The 18,871-nt window shown below is 39.3% G+C and overlaps 1 long non-coding RNA gene across 1 annotated transcript; it reads right to left on the minus strand.

Annotated features, from left to right (window-relative positions):
* Window positions 1-332: 332 nt before the first annotated feature.
* On the minus strand, window positions 333-2,157 carry LOC115014854 (uncharacterized). Its single transcript, XR_003832948.1, has 2 exons — window positions 2,109-2,157; window positions 333-1,130 (listed from the first exon to the last, which is right to left on the minus strand). It is a non-coding gene; the product is annotated as an uncharacterized LOC115014854 (long non-coding RNA).
* Window positions 2,158-18,871: the final 16,714 nt, after the last annotated feature.

The raw sequence follows: 18,871 nt of genomic DNA on the forward strand, positions 1-18,871 counted from the left end.
AATCCCACTTCCCCTCATCAGCCCTGCAGTATATACTGTATATCAGTCCATTTCCACTCAATCCCCTTCAGATTGTCTGATCCCTGGACTTCTAACTCTCTGCCTGACAACCTTTTGGATAAATTTGCCTGTTTTGATAAGCCTGCCCTGTCTTGACCTTTACAGTTTTTTTTACCTAACCTGCTTGTCTCATCTACTGAGCCTTTACAACATAGAATACGATGTTCTGTCGAATTAACACAGAACTGGGGATGGTTCCCTTTTCAAAAAGTACAGAATCATTGCATTTTTCAGATTTATTTTCCTTAAAGAAGAACACAGGAAATGTGATCTACAGAGCAGATATGTAACAATTATTTAATTTCAGTTGGACTTTAATACAGATCATGTTTTTAGAGCATTATTACTCCTGAAAAGTTTCCACAAAAAACATTTTGTTTTCTTCCGTGTTAAACAAGAGAAACAGTCAATGGGAGAGACATGTTTTAATGAGGAGAGGAGGATTAGGCCACTGGGGAAGTGTGTGTGTTTTAGGCGTTGAGTAATTATTACCCAGTAAATAAAAACATTATTCATTTTCATGTTATAGTGTGGATGCTGACGAGGTGGGCCGCCAACAGAGTGTAAGGATGAGGAGAAGAGGAAGGCCGTTTGCCTCTGACCAACCACAACTATCCTTTCCTACACAGACATCCCCTCCAGGATCTTCACAACAGTCCAACACTTCCAGAGAGAGTCCCAAGAGGAGAAGGAGAAGAAGAGGAGCTTCTCTCCCCACTGTCCCAGAACAGACACAATCCTACAACATCCCAGCAAAGACCACAGAGGAGGGGACAGACAGCCATCTCCCCCATCTTCCAGCAAATAGTCCGAGACATGATTACACCCAGCACAGCGATGCACTCATCAGATAGGAGTGTTGCAAAAAGAGGTGACCGTAGCCGCTAGCGCAGGGGTCGTGGTCACGGCCGCAGGAGACATGGACGTGGTTATGGTCACGTTTCCCCAAGCCCACCAACCCAATCAGGTTCCGCATGGAAGACAGAGACGGATGCTGGCATTATGTCTGATCTCCTGAGGTTCACTGCAAAGCACAAGCCCGGTGCAGCCACAGTCAACAAACCAAGCCCCTGGAGATATTCAAAAATGTTATTGACAAAAATAAACTCTGCAAGTGAGAAACGTTTCTAATGAATAGACTTCACTTACTTGATATTGTAAAAAATGACAACTTTAAGGCAAAACACAAAGATTTCCAAAGCGGAAAGGTCTTAAAAATAAACCTTTCATAATACAGCACATTTGAATAGAGTGAACATTTATTAACACAAAGTCAAACACATTACTATTAAACAAGCTTTAGATTGGCGAGACATCAAATGCAAAGTTCCACACCGTAGAGGACGGACCTAAAAAGTTTGGTGTGTGGGATCAGACTAAGGCTAACTGGAGTATGGCTTATTTTGGCTGTAATGTTACATAACCTGCTTAACACACCTTTTGACTCCAGCTGCTGTGTCTGATTCAACAGATTATGTAACAGTGGTGATATTACTGTTATACTATTGTTGTAGAACGATTGTTTAACAGCTGTAAAGTGCCTTGACTCAGGGTCTTGAAATGTTCATTTCCAAGGGAAGCTGCCATAATAGCTTTTTTCTTCAATTTTCAAGTGTCGCACACTACCTTTTCATAATTCTTCATCGCAAATTCAGAAACAGTCTCTTTGTGTGGGGGTCTAAGGGGTGTTAATCTTGAGAACATACTGTAATACCTTCAAATAGCACTTTATGTATTGGAACAACAAGAGAATGTCTCATCAGACATCTAGAGTGTTCAATTCTGTTTAGTGCAGCATACCTTTGCATGTGTGTTTTATTTTTACATTTGTATTCAGCAGCTGACTTGTAATTTACAGCTACTAGCAATCAACCCTGTGTGGGCACGCTGGCATTATGTTAAAAGTAAAGTAATGCAAATCATGGAAATGCATGTGTCACGGTAGCGAAAAGGTGAGGACTCAAATGCAAGACGGCAGATGAGGAGATTAACAAAAAGGGCTTTATTCCAAAATAACAAAAGGTAAACAGTAAACTGAAAAGACAAACCAGGATGACACGGGGAGCACGAGGAAGCACAAGGCGACATCTGCAAGGGTGACACTTAGATGACGATCTGACAAGGAACACTGGGATATATACACACAGACACTAAACGAGGGGAATGAGACACAGCTGGGGAGAGAAGCTAAAACGCAAGGGCAAGGTGAACAGACACAGGAGGAACAAATCAACAATCACAGACAGGAAGTACAACTAGACATGACATAAGGGGGAGTGAACACTTCAAAATAAAACAGGATATACAAAAATCAAGACTGTGACAGCATGTACTGTGGTAATTATGTTAGTGGTGATCATAAGTACCATATGCTACATGTATCTCACATGTCTGTATTGGTACAGATGGAGCGGTTGTTACACTTCCTTTAAATGTTGTACTTTGCTCTTCTGTATATTTTCCTCTGGAAGAGCTGTACATTACATACTTCATTTTGGCATCAGCTGTGTAATGAGAACATGCTTGAATGTTCAGTCTACCAGGGGGATTAAGCATTATTCAGAGACTAAAAGGTGTGTTCAGACAGAAAGCAAAGTCAATTTTAGACACGGTTCAATTGCATACAAAGTCAATAGGAAGAGGCAAACGTGTGGGAATAGATGTAACAACAGAGAGACACCCAGTCTGGGTGGTTCTGTGGATAACGTTTTACTTAAATTCTTGTTTGGGTTTGATCCCCAAAACTACCCTAAATATTTATTTGCTGCATGCACAACCAATGTTGGCCTTTAGACCTTTAGACCAGAAAATAAAAAGTAAATGTAGATTTTGTGGTTTTGAATGCATGACAAGTTAGTAATGAGGTAAAACACTATTGGGTCAAAAGAATGGAGGCTTTTTTTGGAGTGTTCTGTAATGAATGTTCAAAAAAGGTCAAATTTAGAGAGCCATACAGTAGTGCTGGAAAACCCTTCCTTCAATAGCCCATGTCATATTAAGTGAATACAGAGCTCGAGAACATCTTTTTCAGGTTCCCAGTACGTGCTATATAGAGCTGGGGAACATAGGACCTTGGGAATATAGTAATGACCCCGAGTGCAGCGTCCTGATGAACCCTACCCGTGTAACCCTGTCACTGCCAGAGCATTGGTGGGGCAGAAGATTTGGCCTGAGAGTAGTGCGAGAAGAAAGGGCATGCGTTTTTCTAAATCAATATATTGTTAGTTGGCAATCCATCCAATGGGTTATTGAGATATTTAAGCTTTGAGACGTAAGCTTTGAACCAAAATACCAATGACCCAGCCAAACAACATTAAAGCAGTAGGAGCTTTTTAAAAAAGCATCCACAACTGAGCTTATACACCTTTTTCATTAGGATATGATAACAGTGTCAGTAACTACTATGGTCACCTAAAGCTATTAGACACAGAGTAATCGTTTGGTACTGTCCTTACGGCCACAGCCATTACACAGAATGGATTTCCTTATCCTCACAGAGTGGATGAGGAGAGAAAATAATTTATTCATTTGAATCGCTGTTACCCATTAACACTACCAGGAGTGTGTGCACTTCTGCGCGTATGTGTGTGTAGCCCACAGCGGTGTGTGTGTGTCATGGAACTCTCCTCCTACTTTGGCGGTGTGTCTGTGAGCCTGCACATCCTAGAATATTAGTAATGCATTTCAGGTCCATATAAATGAATGATTTGAGTGTTTTAGACAACAGTAATACTGAAACACACAGCAAATGCAAACACTTGGGCCTATTATTGACCTGTAATTGTAAAAGTGAATTTAAAAAGGATCAGCTTCAAAATACACAGTGTTTATTTCTGCAGCTGATGTACTAAAGGTGCTAAATAAAATTACACATAATGCAGCATGCAGAAAGCCATCTGGAGGAGAGATCAAAAACCGAGGTTGACAGTATGCTTTATCTTCTTGTAGGAAAGAGAAAACAGTGAGTCAGTCAGGAGATAGATGAGGATGGACGGTCACTTTGCAAAGCTGCTTCAGACACAAAACACTGAAGCACGAGAAGCTGTGGATGGCAGAGAGAGACGGAAGCCTACAATAAAATTTAAGCGCTACAATGAAAAAGCATTAGTGCTTAAATGATTTACCTTGTTTATGTTGCATTCCATCCATGTCATGGTATTCAAACACCGAACTACGGGAAGGCAACAGTCTTTTAATGTGCCATACAACATGCAGATCAGGATCCGATCAGGTATGGATTGGGTTTTAATGGAGCTGGATTATGACGGAGTGAAGAATCACATTATGTTTATTAGCAAACTGATGTCAATGTCACTAATATATGTGCCAAAGATGATCTCTGCGAAGATGTTTTCAGGATTGTGTCATGTCAGTAAGACAACAACATGTACAAAATGTTGCCCATCAGCAACGTCTTGTCCAAAACTGTCGCACATCACTGCCTTGAAAAAGAGAAGCAAAACGGTGCCTGTAGCACAGCCTGGCCCAAAGCTCTTCACCAACGGCTCATGTTAGTTTCAGGGACGGTGGTTTGTGAGTGTGAGTCCTGTCTTTCTGTCAGAAGGGCTGCGGGTCATGTGACGGGTTGAGACAGAACACACTTTCTCCTTCTTCCTCATCAATTCTGGCCTTACTTTTTGACACACACACACACAAACACACACTCACGCACACACACACGTGTGTCTGTGTGTGTGTGTGTGTGTGTGTGTGTGTGTCAGAGGGTAAGAGGATATGACAGCTCTGTGTCAAGAGCATTTGCCTCCAAGGCCAGATTTATTTTATTCAGAAGCATGTTAGCTGACTGCTTTGTAGCCTGCAGTCTGAATCAATATGAGACAAACTGGCCGCAGACACACACACACACACACGCACACGCACACACACACACACACACACACACACCATAATATTGATGACTCTCATTTCCTCACAGTGAATGGATTGTACAATACAGTTTACAGCGGGCTACAGCTTGTACAACATGTGCCTGTATGCATGTGTGCTTTGTATGCTTGTCTGTGTGTTTTTCTTCACATCAGAATACCGTAAGTATGTTTTAACAGAAAAAAAATGGAAGAAACTACAGAATTACATGGCAATGATAGTATGATAATGATAAAAAAATAGTTTATAAATGTTCTCCCACCTATTTCAAATGTCATCTGCCCATTAAATGGTCGTTATCAGTTGTTAGATACTATTCTGATGCTTCAGACGGGGACACTGCATGACCCACACGTTGTGAGACGGTTACAGTTTTAAACACGTGGTTAACGTTGTGAATTTAAACAAAACTACTTGCTTCGATTCAGGCAACAAAACCACTTGGTTAAGATTAGGAAAAAATCATGGTTTAGGTTAAATTAATACTTACGCAAGTTACGTATATTACGCAAATGTCACACGGGACAAGAACAGCTGAAATGCCTGTGTTAAGGCCAATTCATACTTTCCATGAGGGTCCACTGGTCCTCCTGAAGCAAATGTTACTGCAGACTGTACGTTTAGCAAGCGTGCAAACTACGCATGTTCCTGTTTAATTCCACAGTTGGTGGCGTATGCACCTCGAGCTGATTTACCATGAAGAAGAAAAAGATAACAAAGTGGTTGTTTTAAACAGAGGTTGTGTGAGGAGATTCGCCGTTACCCACATGAATACAATACATCCATATATATGAGGCTGATAACCACTGATATCACCCATTCAATTAGCTGAAAACTATTTAAGCAGGTACCTTTTGTTATTCAAACTTGCCATATTCTATAATCTTAAATAAACTGTGAATTCATCGGATCTGCCCATAAAAGTTAAAGTATGTTGTCCTCAGCCGTACAAGAGGCTGTGAGACTCTTGACAAAAGTTTGCAGAAGTAACACTGCAGAACATTTGATCATTTCCTGCTGGCAAGTAACTTTACTTGTCATGCGGGATGCTGAGGTTTGATTCCCTGTTGTAAAGATCATTGTTTTTATGCTATTTCCCCACAGGGATCATTAAAGTTTCATTCCCCCCTCACGTCACATACCTATAGTAATATTGCGATGGTGAAATACATTCAGGACTGCAGCTTCACTGTGACAGTTGCAGGCTCTCCTGTGAGCATGTCTTGACAGGGGGAGACGTCAGAGGTGTATTTATGGGTTGACAGCCAGCTGGTGAGGTTTGAGCTCGTCCTTCCATGTCTTCTCATCCTCTAAGAAAAGTGAAACACATGGAGTAGTTAAAGAACATTTCCTTTAATGTCACAGATAGGACACTTGGGTCTAATGTTATTCTTGTGTCTCCACCAGCAGAAAGGGTCATACATAGAGGTTACTGCTCATGTACTGTTGACCAATTAAACTTTATTTTTTGCATGGCTGCCACCTACAGTAACAGGAGCTCAATTCTGGCTGAGCCTTTAGTTTCTATATACTTTTAAACTGTCAAATAAAGTAAAACTAAGCTAAACCGTGATCGTTAATTGCAACTGCAAAGACGAAGATTTAGATATAAACACAACAAAAAGAATTACCCCGTTAGAATACCACAACAAAACAAACCCATTGAGGATACAGTGCATGCACAATGGATAACAATTACATTGTGAAGAAAATCCTACCTTTAAGGAGATGCATAATACATGGGGGAAATAATCCAACAAACGTAAAACACTTTCAGAAGTTCAAATAAGCTTTGAGTGAAACACAAAAGCATTGTCCCTAAAGAAAGACATAAGATTAGAGAAGCAACCAATGGGAACAACCAAACTGAAGGCTAGGCAATTATACTGTCATCAATGGACAGAAAACTGAATTAATATAAAGTGATAATTCAATGTTCTGTGCTTCGTTTTTGTTAATGATAGAATCATACAAGATGAAGAATAGTTGCATTAGGGAAAGATTGTCATCTATTCTTAAAACTTAAGGGAAGAAATATTTGTCTCCATGTGTGCAGTGAAGGAGGACATGCAGCAGTATCTCAAGCTCTCCCTAAGTGTGCCCTCCCTATGCAGCCAGCTCTGCTTTTGTTTCTGCAACCAGATTCAAAGATGTCTCAGTTTAGAGTCACTTACAATTTGCAGTTAACCTGCCATCATGTGCTACAAGTTTTGTAACTTTTTTCCAAAATATATGGTTGTAGTTTCTTTGGGTGAGAATTGTCCGATTTATTAGTTTAATATTGGGTACAGGGTTCCATCAAGTAGAAGTAGATAGATGAGACAGGTGGAGCTAGGTGCAGCAAGAGAGACAGATAGGGTAATCAAAAAATAGATCCCACAATTTTAAAACAAGTGCTGGATCTTAAAGTCCATAACCGGTATACCGACGATTCAACCAGTAAAGAAAAAGGTATGATGAAGAGGAGAGCTGACACCTTCAGGATTAAGGGTAAGGATGCATGCCATATGGACCTTAGAACACAATGTTCATCTGCTATGGTAAAACTCCTAATAAATCTAATAGTATGACATTCAAACCCCGGATGGAGACCTGTATTACATATGGAGGCACAAAACATTGGTATCTTCAAAATAATGAGTTGGAAAACACATTCAGCTTCAAAAGTAGAGCAAAGAAAATGTGTTTTTGAATGATTCTGATACGGTATGCAGAAAGGTCTATAGTTTTATATACAATATAGTTTAACATATATTCATATTCATTTAAACTAACATATTTGTCCTAATTTTGAAATAATATTGAAATATGTTTGTCTGTTTTAGATTGTATCAGTGTCCACAGTGCCAGTCCAAGATGGCCAATATTAACATGAGTACAATCTGATAGACGTAAAGGAAACGATAGCACACAGCTTTCAGACACATCAACAGTGATGTACACACCCACGCATACACACACACACACACACACACACAAACACACACACTTTGTAAGTAATCCGAAATGTTACCAGATAACCGTGAGACCATATGATGTATGAGGGCTCGGCTATTATTTTTGTTACATTTCCGTAGATCCTGTATCATCAGGAGATGAGGTCCTTGGCTTTTGGACCCATTTGTAGAAACTCAAGAACAAATAAAATTGATGCAAAGATTTGACGAGGTGAATAACAAATCAGCTTTAATGTGTGCATTAGACACATACGTACATGCATACAGTATATCTCAAAAGTGAGTACACCCTTTAGATTTTTGCAAATATTCTGTTATATCCTTTCAGGGGATAACATTATCCTACTGAAACTTTGATATAACTTAAAGTAGTCAGTGTGCTGCTTGAATAACAGTATAGATTTATTGTCCTTTGAAAATTACTCAGTACACAGCTGTTAATGTCTAAACAGCTGGCAACAAAAGTGAGTACACCCCATAGTGAACATGTCTAAATTGTGCCCAAAGTGTCAATATTTTGTGTGACCACCATTGTTATCTAGCACTGCTTTAACCCTCCTGGGCATGGAATTCACCAGAGCTGCACAGGTTGCTTCTGGAATCTTCTTCCACTCCTCCACGACGACATCACGGAGCGCACGGATGTTGGACACCTTGCACTCCTCCACCTTCCTCTTGAGGATGCCCCACATGTGCTCAATTGGGTTTAGGTCTGGAGACATACTTGGCCAGTCCATCACCTTAACCTTCAGCTTCTTCAGCAAGGCCGTTGTCATCTTGGAGGTGTGTTTAGGGTCATTATCATGTTGGAAAACTGCCCTACGGCCCAGTTTCCGAAGAAGAGGGGATCATGCTCTGCTGCAGGATGTCACAGTATATATTGGAATTCATGTGTCCCTCAATGAAATGCAGCTCCCCAGTGCCGGCAGCACTCATGCAGCCCCAGACCATGATGCTGCCACCACCATGCTTGACTGTAGGCAAAACACATTTGTCTTGGTACTCCTCACCAGGGTGCCGCCACACACGCCGGACACCATCTGACCCAAACAGGTTTATTTTGGTCTCATCAGACCACAGGACATGGTTCCAGTAACTCATGTTCTTGGATTCATTGTCTTCAGCAAACTGTTTGCGGGCTTTCTTATGCATCGGTTTCAGAAGGGGCTTCTGTCTGGGGCGACGGCCATACAAACCGATTTGATGCAGTGTGCGGCGTATGGTCTGGGCACTGACAGGCTGACATCCCACTTCTGCAACCTCTGCAGCAATGCTGGAAGCACTCGCACGTCTATTTTTGGAAACCAACCTCTGGATATGACGCTGAGCACGTGGACTCAACTTCTTTGGTCGACCCTGGCGAGGCCTGTTCCGAGTGGAACCTGTCCTGGAAAACCGCTGTATGATCTTAGCCACTGTGCTGCAACTCATTTTCATGGTGTTGGCAATCTTCTTATAGCCAAGGCCATCTTTGTGAAGCGCAATAATCCTTTTTTTCAGCCGCTCAGAGAGTTCCTTGCCATGAGGTGCCATGTTGTCCAGCATTCAGAGAGAATTGTGCCCAAAACACCAAATTTAACAGCCCTGCTTATCATTTACACCTGAATCCTTGTAACACTAACGAGTCACATGACACCAGGGCGGGAAAACAACATCATTGGGCACAATTAGGACATGTTCACTATGGGGTGTACTCACTTTTGTTGCCAGCTGTTTAGACATTAACAGCTGTGTACTGAGTAATTTTCAAAGGACAATAAATCTATACTGTTATTCAAGCAGCACACTGACTACTTTAAGTTATATCAAAGTTTCAGTAGGATAATGTTATCCCCTGAAAGGATATAACAGAATATTTGCAAAAATCTAAAGGGTGTACTCACTTTTGAGATATACTGTATACTCATACATGTTGGATGATCTTTATGGTCCGCAAAAGATGGGAGATGGGCATGCTCTTCAATCACACATCCCAAACAGCGGGACACAACATCATGCAGGCGTGATTCTGTGCAAGGTAACAATTTCATTAGCTCTGTGGCCATCTGTCATTATAAAAAGGTCATCAGAATTATACTTACCAGAGATATTTTTGCTTTACAGCAAATATATTAAATGAAAAAGTCCAGAACTCTGTGGACTAGGAGGATGTGGCCAGGATGTGTTGCAGCTTGAACATGACAATATCTCTCCTGAATGATTTGGGTATACAGGGCTCTACTGGGGATGCAAAACTGTTACATTTGTATTGGTATTACACTTCATTATTGCCTGTATTATTTGTACAGATGACCTGTCCCAGCTGTGTCGGGCTTCTGGGAATCTCAGCTCGGGGTTAAGATTGACCAGTGGGTAAGAAGATTAAGGTCTGGAAGACTGCGATGTACTTTGGATAGGTTACCTCAACTTCACTGGCTATTGAAAATGTAAAGTTTAATTCACCAACTAACCACAGGTAAGATTTAAACCTAGTATCTGACTCACATTGCCATACAATTTTAAGAAATAATATGATAATGTTTGACAATATTCTTAAATGTATTGGTCTTTACCTTTCAGATTGAGCACAAAGTGTCACAAATGTACTGCTCCAGTTAAGGAAGTTCAACCTGCCTGATGAGCTGCTGATCCAGTTGTACGATGCAATAATCCAGTCTGTTCTGTCCAACACTGTGTGGGAGATATATGTTGAGCAGAGAAATGCTAAAGAACCAGAGTCAACGTCTTTGGAAGGTGTCCACATACTTGGCCAAAAAAGGTTCTTCTGTATCATTATTATATTGTCTGTCACAGTGATGAGTAAGTCTAGCTAGCAAAACACAGAGGTTGCATTGAATATTTAAACTTGAAGAATTTGCGCCCTATTAATGTAGTCAAAATATGTCAAATCAGCACACCATAGGGGCGTGTTGCCCACCTGTGCTGTTTAATTGGATTTCAGTGGCTCTTAATGATGCAAGCTTTTAAAAAGATAATAAATTTAAAAAGGCAGCCAGTATTTCTAGAATACATGTCAAAGCCATAATACAATAATTATATGATCACACGATCATCACTGGGAATCGTGCTCTCCTGCTCGATATCTCTGCTGCTTAATGTTACTGTGGAAGGCATCAGTGGAGACCATGACAGGGACACAGGTTTGATTCCAGCATTAGTAGTTTTGTTATTTCTTTGTTGCCAGACAAGGAATGATATTTTCGTTTGGAAGAGGGATATTATTTTCATTTATTTATATTATGATATGAATGTTCCAAACTGTATCGATCGTAATGTTTCACGAGACATTCTAACACCTGTGTGTAGTTTTAGCAATTTCTGTCCCTATATTTGCAGAATGAGAGTTTAACAGTCTAATCTAATCTGGATGAATGTGTGCTGCACGGTGTAGAATATTGTTGTGATGAGAGAGATAAATGTCTGTTGCCTTTTATATAAAATATGATAGATGGTTGTATTTTTCACTGCATATTTGTTAACTACTCATATCCTTATTCATTATCTTAAACTTCTCTTTCTTTTATTGCTCACAAAAAAAAGGGTTTTGGTCTTATGGGTTGTCCTGAGGCAGTGCAGTGTTCCAGCTCCAAACTGGATTACTAAATTCAGTTTTACTCCTAATCAAATAAACAAACTCTCTTTATACTTCCTGCACAGGTGAGCCTAACAAACGAGGGAGGAGCTCTGAGCACAGGTGTGAGTCATTGCTCTCTTATCCTTGATTAACTCAATAAAAACAACATTACCAGAAGTCCAAATAAGGAATAACACACAAAGACAAAGAAACCAAATAAAGGAACCAACATGCAAATTAACCAGGTTTTTGTGTTAGCACCTGTGACATTCATTCACAGTAAGGATTTCCTTGTCAATGCTGCACTATTACCATCAAGGTAGTCGTGATATTATTTTCCCTGATATAAACTTGTTCTGTCCTTTTTCCAAGTTTACAGTCGAAGTCCATGTCTGAGGCTTTTCTTGCTAAATAGTTTTCAAAAGAACCAAATAATCCACTTCTGAAGTAGACTGACGTTAATGTGCTTCATATTCATTGTACATTGATATGGAAAGAGCCTGAGACTGCACCACTGGCAACCACACAAAGAAGTCAACTGAAAGTCAACAAATCAGAATCTCAGGATATTTTAGTTTAATCTCCTAATTAGCAAATCACTTTTCTTCAGATGACATATAAATAGCTTATACTGAGAGATCATAACAGGCTTAAACGGAGCTGCAGAACTCTCTTAATGATGATTGACAGATAAAAAGGAAAACTCTGCAATCCCATACAGGGTGCCTCTGCAAGTGTTTGAGTGTGTGGATTGGAGGCGAAGGACTCCACAGTTTTGTAACTCTTTTGTAAGTGAAGAATTTGAGACATGCTCCACATTAAATCCTGGAGTGGACTAAAAAATATCTCACATCCACAGTGTGGATGTAGCATGTAAAAATAGCTTTGTCGTATTGTGGAGGGTTTACTGACAAGAGGTTTATCATCGTCTTTAAATCATCGCTAAATTAAAATCTTAGTGAATTGAAATGTTTTTCTAAATCATCTTCCCTAGAGAATAAAAATAAGTGACATTACAAGACTGCAAAAAACACTTTTTAAAAACTGCAAATCAGTCCAAATAATCCATGAATGACTTTAATGAATGTAAGATTAATTACAACTTCCAGTCTTCCATGATGAAAATACCAAGGAACGTTACCCAGAGGATGAATCATAATGCCGTCAATGATCCCCTGATTATTTCTCGAATGCCACGATGAGGTTGACTTTTTGTTTTTTTATTGAAATATTTTAACAACTACTGAATACTATGAAATGTGGTACACCCATTCATGGTCCCCGAAAATCAATTGTAATAACTTTGATCGCCTCTCATCTATTCTAGCACCATCTGCAGGTCAAAGTTTTAATTTGTTTAACACTTTGGTTTATCAAATAAAACAAATGACATTCCCGTCATCCTCAGCTCTGCTTTGTGTGCAGTGCCAATCAGCAAATGTTAGCATGCTAGCACACTAAACATTATACCTGCACCAGCATGTTAGCATTGTAGTGAGCATGGCAGCATACAAACATTAGCATTTAGCTCAAAGCATAAAGTACAGCTTCACAAAGCTGCTAGCATGGCTGTGGACTCTGTCTGCTATTTCTACCCTAAATAATGCATCTTCTAACCTGTTAAATCAGAGTATTTTACATGGTTATCTTTTCCATCACACAATAAGGTAATACATGTAAGAGTCATTAGACTCCACTTCAACACATTATCAACCATGTATTCTCACTGGTCGTCCTCAGAGCGCCATCTATTGGGCCAAATAGTTAGATTACATTTTTTTTTTCTAGTATTAAGTACAAAGCTTCTTTTTTGTATATGTAAATGTTGTCAAGAATCATTTTAATGGCCAGTTTCAATGTCACCAGGACAATGACGACACATCATCAGGTAGAAACAAACGTGTTTTGCCGCTGTTAGCTAGCTAACGTTCCATCGGATGCAGTGACACAAAATGGATTTGCAAGGTTAATTTGTGTTGAGTGAAAACTGAACTGAACTGCACTGCTGAACTTCAAATGTAATTACTCGGGGGAGGAAAGCAAAACATTTGTGAAGTATTGATACCAAAAGAGATTTTAAATAAAACAACACAACAGAGTGTACTGCTGTCAGGTTCTATCAAGAAGTACACGATGCCGAACAAAGACAGCTGGTATTGCTCTCTGGAGCTTAACCAAAACGTCTATAAAGCATTCATGAAAACTTGTCAATAAGCCTCCTCAGCCTGAGGCCTTTCAACCACAGTCACAATGCACTTCTGTCTTGTAGACACTGAGATGAAAGTGATTTGATACTCATTTTCTGAAGAGCTTGTATTTATTTTCAAATAAATAATTAATTTGGTTGAAATTCATGACTTCCAGCACCTCATATATTACTTTAAGGACTAAGTAAGCTTTAATATGTGGAATTCTGGTTTGAAGATGGGGCTAGTGGGGCTGAGGCTTGATTGGGAAAAGATAACACGCTGTGTTCCTGTATTATCCTTCCTGTTAAATTATTAAAAATCTACTGTGCACTATGCATATGTCTACTCTGATTAATCTGACACACCCATGATTATACAAATAACTAATTGTCCTTATAATTGAGATTAAAAATATATTCATAGCCCTGAGTGTATTGCAATACCAGTATGGTGGGAAGAAAGTTGGCCGATTTCTTTATTCATTATGACTGAAGACATTGCTTTGCTCTCAGTTTGAGTGCCTGAAGTTTTCATACAGGCATGAACAGCATATGACCGTTAAACATGAATTTTATATGTATTTTGAGCCTGCATGGTAATTCTTAAAAAATACAAAAAAATGTTTTTCTCCAGTGTTTTAAGAGTGGCCCACAAAGCATGTTTTCAATATTTGAGCTGTAGTACAGCCGTTTGGGACTCCACGATTTTCAAATATTGTTCTAAAGAAAATGTTAATATGGTGACGAAGATCCTTCAGGCTTCATGCCTGTTAAACTCAACAGGAAGGTGAAAGTTTAGTGTCAGCAGCAGAACTGTGTCCCTGGAGTTGGCAGGGATTCAAGGATTGTTATTTATTTAGTGACACTTAGAAAATGAGTCCCAAAAAGTAGTTAAATAAGAAACTATCTTAATTCATTTAAGTCCAGTATTTAAATGTATTCATCATTCTTCATTTTTACCTATATATATATATATATATATATATATATATATATATATATATATATATATATATTATGCAAACATAATTAGTTCCTCATACTGATTTATCATTACAAACAATTAATTACTTTATGATTACCTTTCCATTACTTGCCATTTTATGTCCCCTCAATTGAAGCAAATGGCTGTTTGCTAAGCCCTGTCTCTTCTTTATTGTTGCTACGCCTGTCAGGTTTTCCAATTTCACATATAGTTTAGTAATGATAACAGTGGTGGAATTGGGAACAAGTGTGCGTACATCCAGGCAAAATGTGTTAATTGCAAGACAAAAAGCCCAAAGAAGATTTTAAAGATTGAAACGTTGCCATGCCATGAAGAGAAAATACATTATTTATTTTGAGCTTCACAGTGTGCAAACTTCCTTTGAGCCCCATCAACAGTGGCAGAATTAGCACTCTATTCTTGGTAACTTTTGGAAGAATGAGTCCATGATTTCAACAGAAGTAGACAATATAGCAGGCTCAAATGTCTGGCCGCCAACCGTCGGGGAGGGGTTTAGTGAACAGCTTTTGATACGGGGAAAGAAGAGAAGATTTTGAAGGTTGTTTCATATTCTGTTAATCATCTTTTGACACATTTTTTTGGTTCTTAACCCCTCAAGTTGGGAACCAAAGAAACCTAAATGACTAGTAGCTATTGTACTGAGATTTAACTGGGAATCTGCCATTCGGTCATCAGGGACAAAACTAAAAACAGAAGAATTCTCCAAAATATTGAAATCATAAAACTCAGAGCTAAACAAACTTAATTTTCACACCTTTTATAATAAACACACACACAGGTTATGTTCTTCACAAACTGGTAGTCCTTGAATCAGGGTTACTCAGGAACTACTTGTTAGCTTGTCATTAATTCGTTAACAATCGGTTTCTGATTTATCCTCATGATTATTTGCACGTATTGTAAGTCGCTTTGGAGAAAAGCGTCAGCTAAATGAACTAATGTAATATAATGATTTGTTTCTTCCTCGTTCTTTAGTGACTACTCAGGATTTTGTATAGTTAATCACTAATTATTGCCATGTACTTGTTTCCTAAATATGATTTCCGAAATGTGTCTTGCCGTACACACTTTTACACTTCAGCAGAATGTCACTTTAGCCTCTGGCTGTGACCTCACCTCCGTTGACACGTTGTCAGAAAGCACACCTTCATCCGGGCAACTAAAATAACCAGCGACCCCTCCCACCCAGCCCTCCACCTCTCCCAGCTTCTCCCCTCTGGAAGGTACAGAACACATACTTCCGCTCGCTAACCCCCTTGACAAGTTCCTATATACTGACCCATGTTGCTCTGCAGGCACTGGACTGAACTCCTGATCTGTACATGTCATATCATTTGACTGTATATATTTTTCACATTCATGTGTTTCCCTTTTTGTGTGTGTTTAATGGTTATGATGTATGTCATTGTGTTCTTTACTTGCACTGTAACTGAGGTGTAGATGCTGTACCTAACAATTACCACCAACACTGTTGCGCGCCAATAATAAAGTACCAACTGACCCATCCACCCACCCAACCATCCATCCACCTACACTTGGAATTAGGTAACTGCTACTGTATGTTAGATGGCCAAAGATATTTCTGCAGACTGGGGGGGTCATGGAGGGCTGAACCTTTCACCTCCCAGTTACAGGGCTGACAGTCTAATCACTACAGGCCACCATGCAGCCTCTGTGCTTTCAGATGCACAGCACCTAGGCCACCCACAACAACCTGAGAACTCAGAGTCTCTGGAAACATTTCACATTCAAATAGGAAGCAAGATTTCTACTGACTCTGTAAGTGAAGCTGAGCGAGTGTGTGTGTGCATTTGTGTAAATAAAAGATTGCTACATAAAAACCTAATTTTCCATCTGCTATTTGTTTAAAGATGCGGTACAGAGAAGGAAAGCAGCAGGAGTAATAACTTGTTTGTTTCTGCCACAGTGGGACTCTGAATAGAAAACAACACGCATATGCATACAAATCAAGAAGATTGCATAAAGCCCCATGCTATGAACAAACAAATACTTTATGCTTTTATTCCATTTTGAAATAGCATTATGATTGATGTGTAAATCAGCATTGTAAACTGAAATTGTATTTTTTCTTTACAACCTCCACTTTATGGTACGTTATGACATCAGAGAAGATATCTAGTGAGAAGCAGTTCTCTAGGGTAAATGCTTCGTTGATGGCAGAGGTCAGAGGAGAATGGCCGGACTGGTTCGAGCTGAGAGAATGGCAACAGTAACTCAAATAACCTCTCGTCACAACCGAGTCATGCAGAAGAGCATCTCTGAACGTTCAACTCGTGGAGCCTTGAAGCAGACAGGCTACAGCAGCAGAAGAGCCACTCCTGAAGTGTTAGTTTTGGCAGCTATTTTAGATTTAGTCTTAGTCTGAAAAATGCTTATTAGTTTTATTAGTCACCTTTTTGTCATTTTTATCCTTCAGTTTTAGTTTCGTTTTAGTCGATAACTCAAAATGTTTTAATCCAGTTTTAGTCATTACCTTAAATCAAAATGTTTTCTCTCTTCATTTTGTCAGCTATTCTTTTTTTATTTACATTTTGAGTCTTGTGTTTTTTTCGTCAACAATATAGCATGTTGAAATCGTCACAGTTATGATTTAATTATGTTGTTGTCGTCTCGTCAACGTCTCGTCCTAGTCATGGAAGAAAAGGCTGTTGATGAACATATTCTCTCTAAGATTTTGTGAATGAAATTAGCGGTGCATTAATTTGAAGAACAGGAAGCTGAGGCTACCTTTGGCATGGGCTCGTTAAAATTGAGTCAGAATTTGATGTAGACAACATCAAAGCATGGATCTATCCTCCCTACACGTTTTCTCTGCTGCCGGTAAAACCTAATTTTCTTCTTAAAGCAGGTAACAACAACAATAGAGGAAGAAAAGATCTTCTTCTCAGACTTCTACTTTTTATCCTGCTACTCACTCACGGGCACAACCTGGTGGCAACAATTTCAATACTGCTAAAAAATTACACTTAAAAAACGTATTAACATCAGTACTTAAGTTTAAATAAAAGTCATCTTATCGATATTTATTTTTTGTTGTCTTTATTTGCATATTTGGCATTAATGTAATCCACAAATAACGGAAATTATTGAAGTTACATTTCTAATTTTCTTTCATACTTTGGATTAGGTGACTGCCTTCATTTTACAGATAATTAGTAATTGTATCAGATACATTTTGAAAGTAACCCTCCCAACCCTGGACACATATAGCAGAGGTGCATCCAGCCGGTGAAATCAGACCCTGAACTGCTCTGCTGGAATGACATTCCCACTTGAACCAGAACAGCAGAGTCTATGCAATTTCTATATATGTACTTTTTCAAAGAAGTGGTGAGCCTGCATCTCTTCTCTGAATCACACTCCCTTTGCTGCTCTCAGTCTAATTACCAGGGGCATACAGTCACAGGAGTACCTTTTGAGCACTGAGGTCCAGACTATCACAACCTTTATTTTTGATAACGTGTTATTTTGGTGATGTTGAACTTTGAGCTTGAACTGTAAAGTACCTTTTTCATACTCTACTCTCCAACTTCCTTCCCCCATCTTTCCCCCCTCCTCTCTCGCCTTCGTTTTTTCATTGTCATCATCCTTCCATCCATTCTTGGTGATTAATCATTGATGCTTGGTGTCTGTCTCTTTATAATATTAGCATTATCTTTCCCCCCTCTCATCGCTCTCTTCTCCTAACCTCTTGCCCTTCCTTTCCTTTCCTCCTCTCGTCATTTTCATCTTTTACACTCCTCTCTCCCGTTGTCTGTATTTCCCCCTCTCTCTGCTTTGCATCTCTTGTTTCTCTTCCTCCATTCATCGTGATTAATTATTTCTGCCCTATGTGCTGTCCCCTCTCCTTTCTTTAAAAATCATTATCCGATCTTTTATTAACACCGTTTGGGCTTATCTGTGCTAAGCCATTAATAGCTTGGCTTTTTCTCTGCTGGAAAAATAGGGCAATTGCTCTCTAGACTGTGCTTGAGAATCACTTAACTTGAATGTAAAAGTTAGGAGAGTTTAATTTGTATTTCTTATGACCATCTAATACCAAATGTTCCTGGAGAGATTAAGCTGTACTGTCAATGTACTCAAAGTACTTTTACTCTGGGAAGACAGTAGGTGCCAGGCCACAGGGGCAGCACCTTCCTTATTAAAGATAAATTAAGCAAACAAGAACATCTATCCAT

The sequence above is a fragment of the Cottoperca gobio genome, chromosome 10 (genome assembly GCF_900634415.1).
Source record: "Cottoperca gobio chromosome 10, fCotGob3.1, whole genome shotgun sequence".
NCBI classification, from domain to species: domain Eukaryota; kingdom Metazoa; phylum Chordata; class Actinopteri; order Perciformes; family Bovichtidae; genus Cottoperca; species Cottoperca gobio.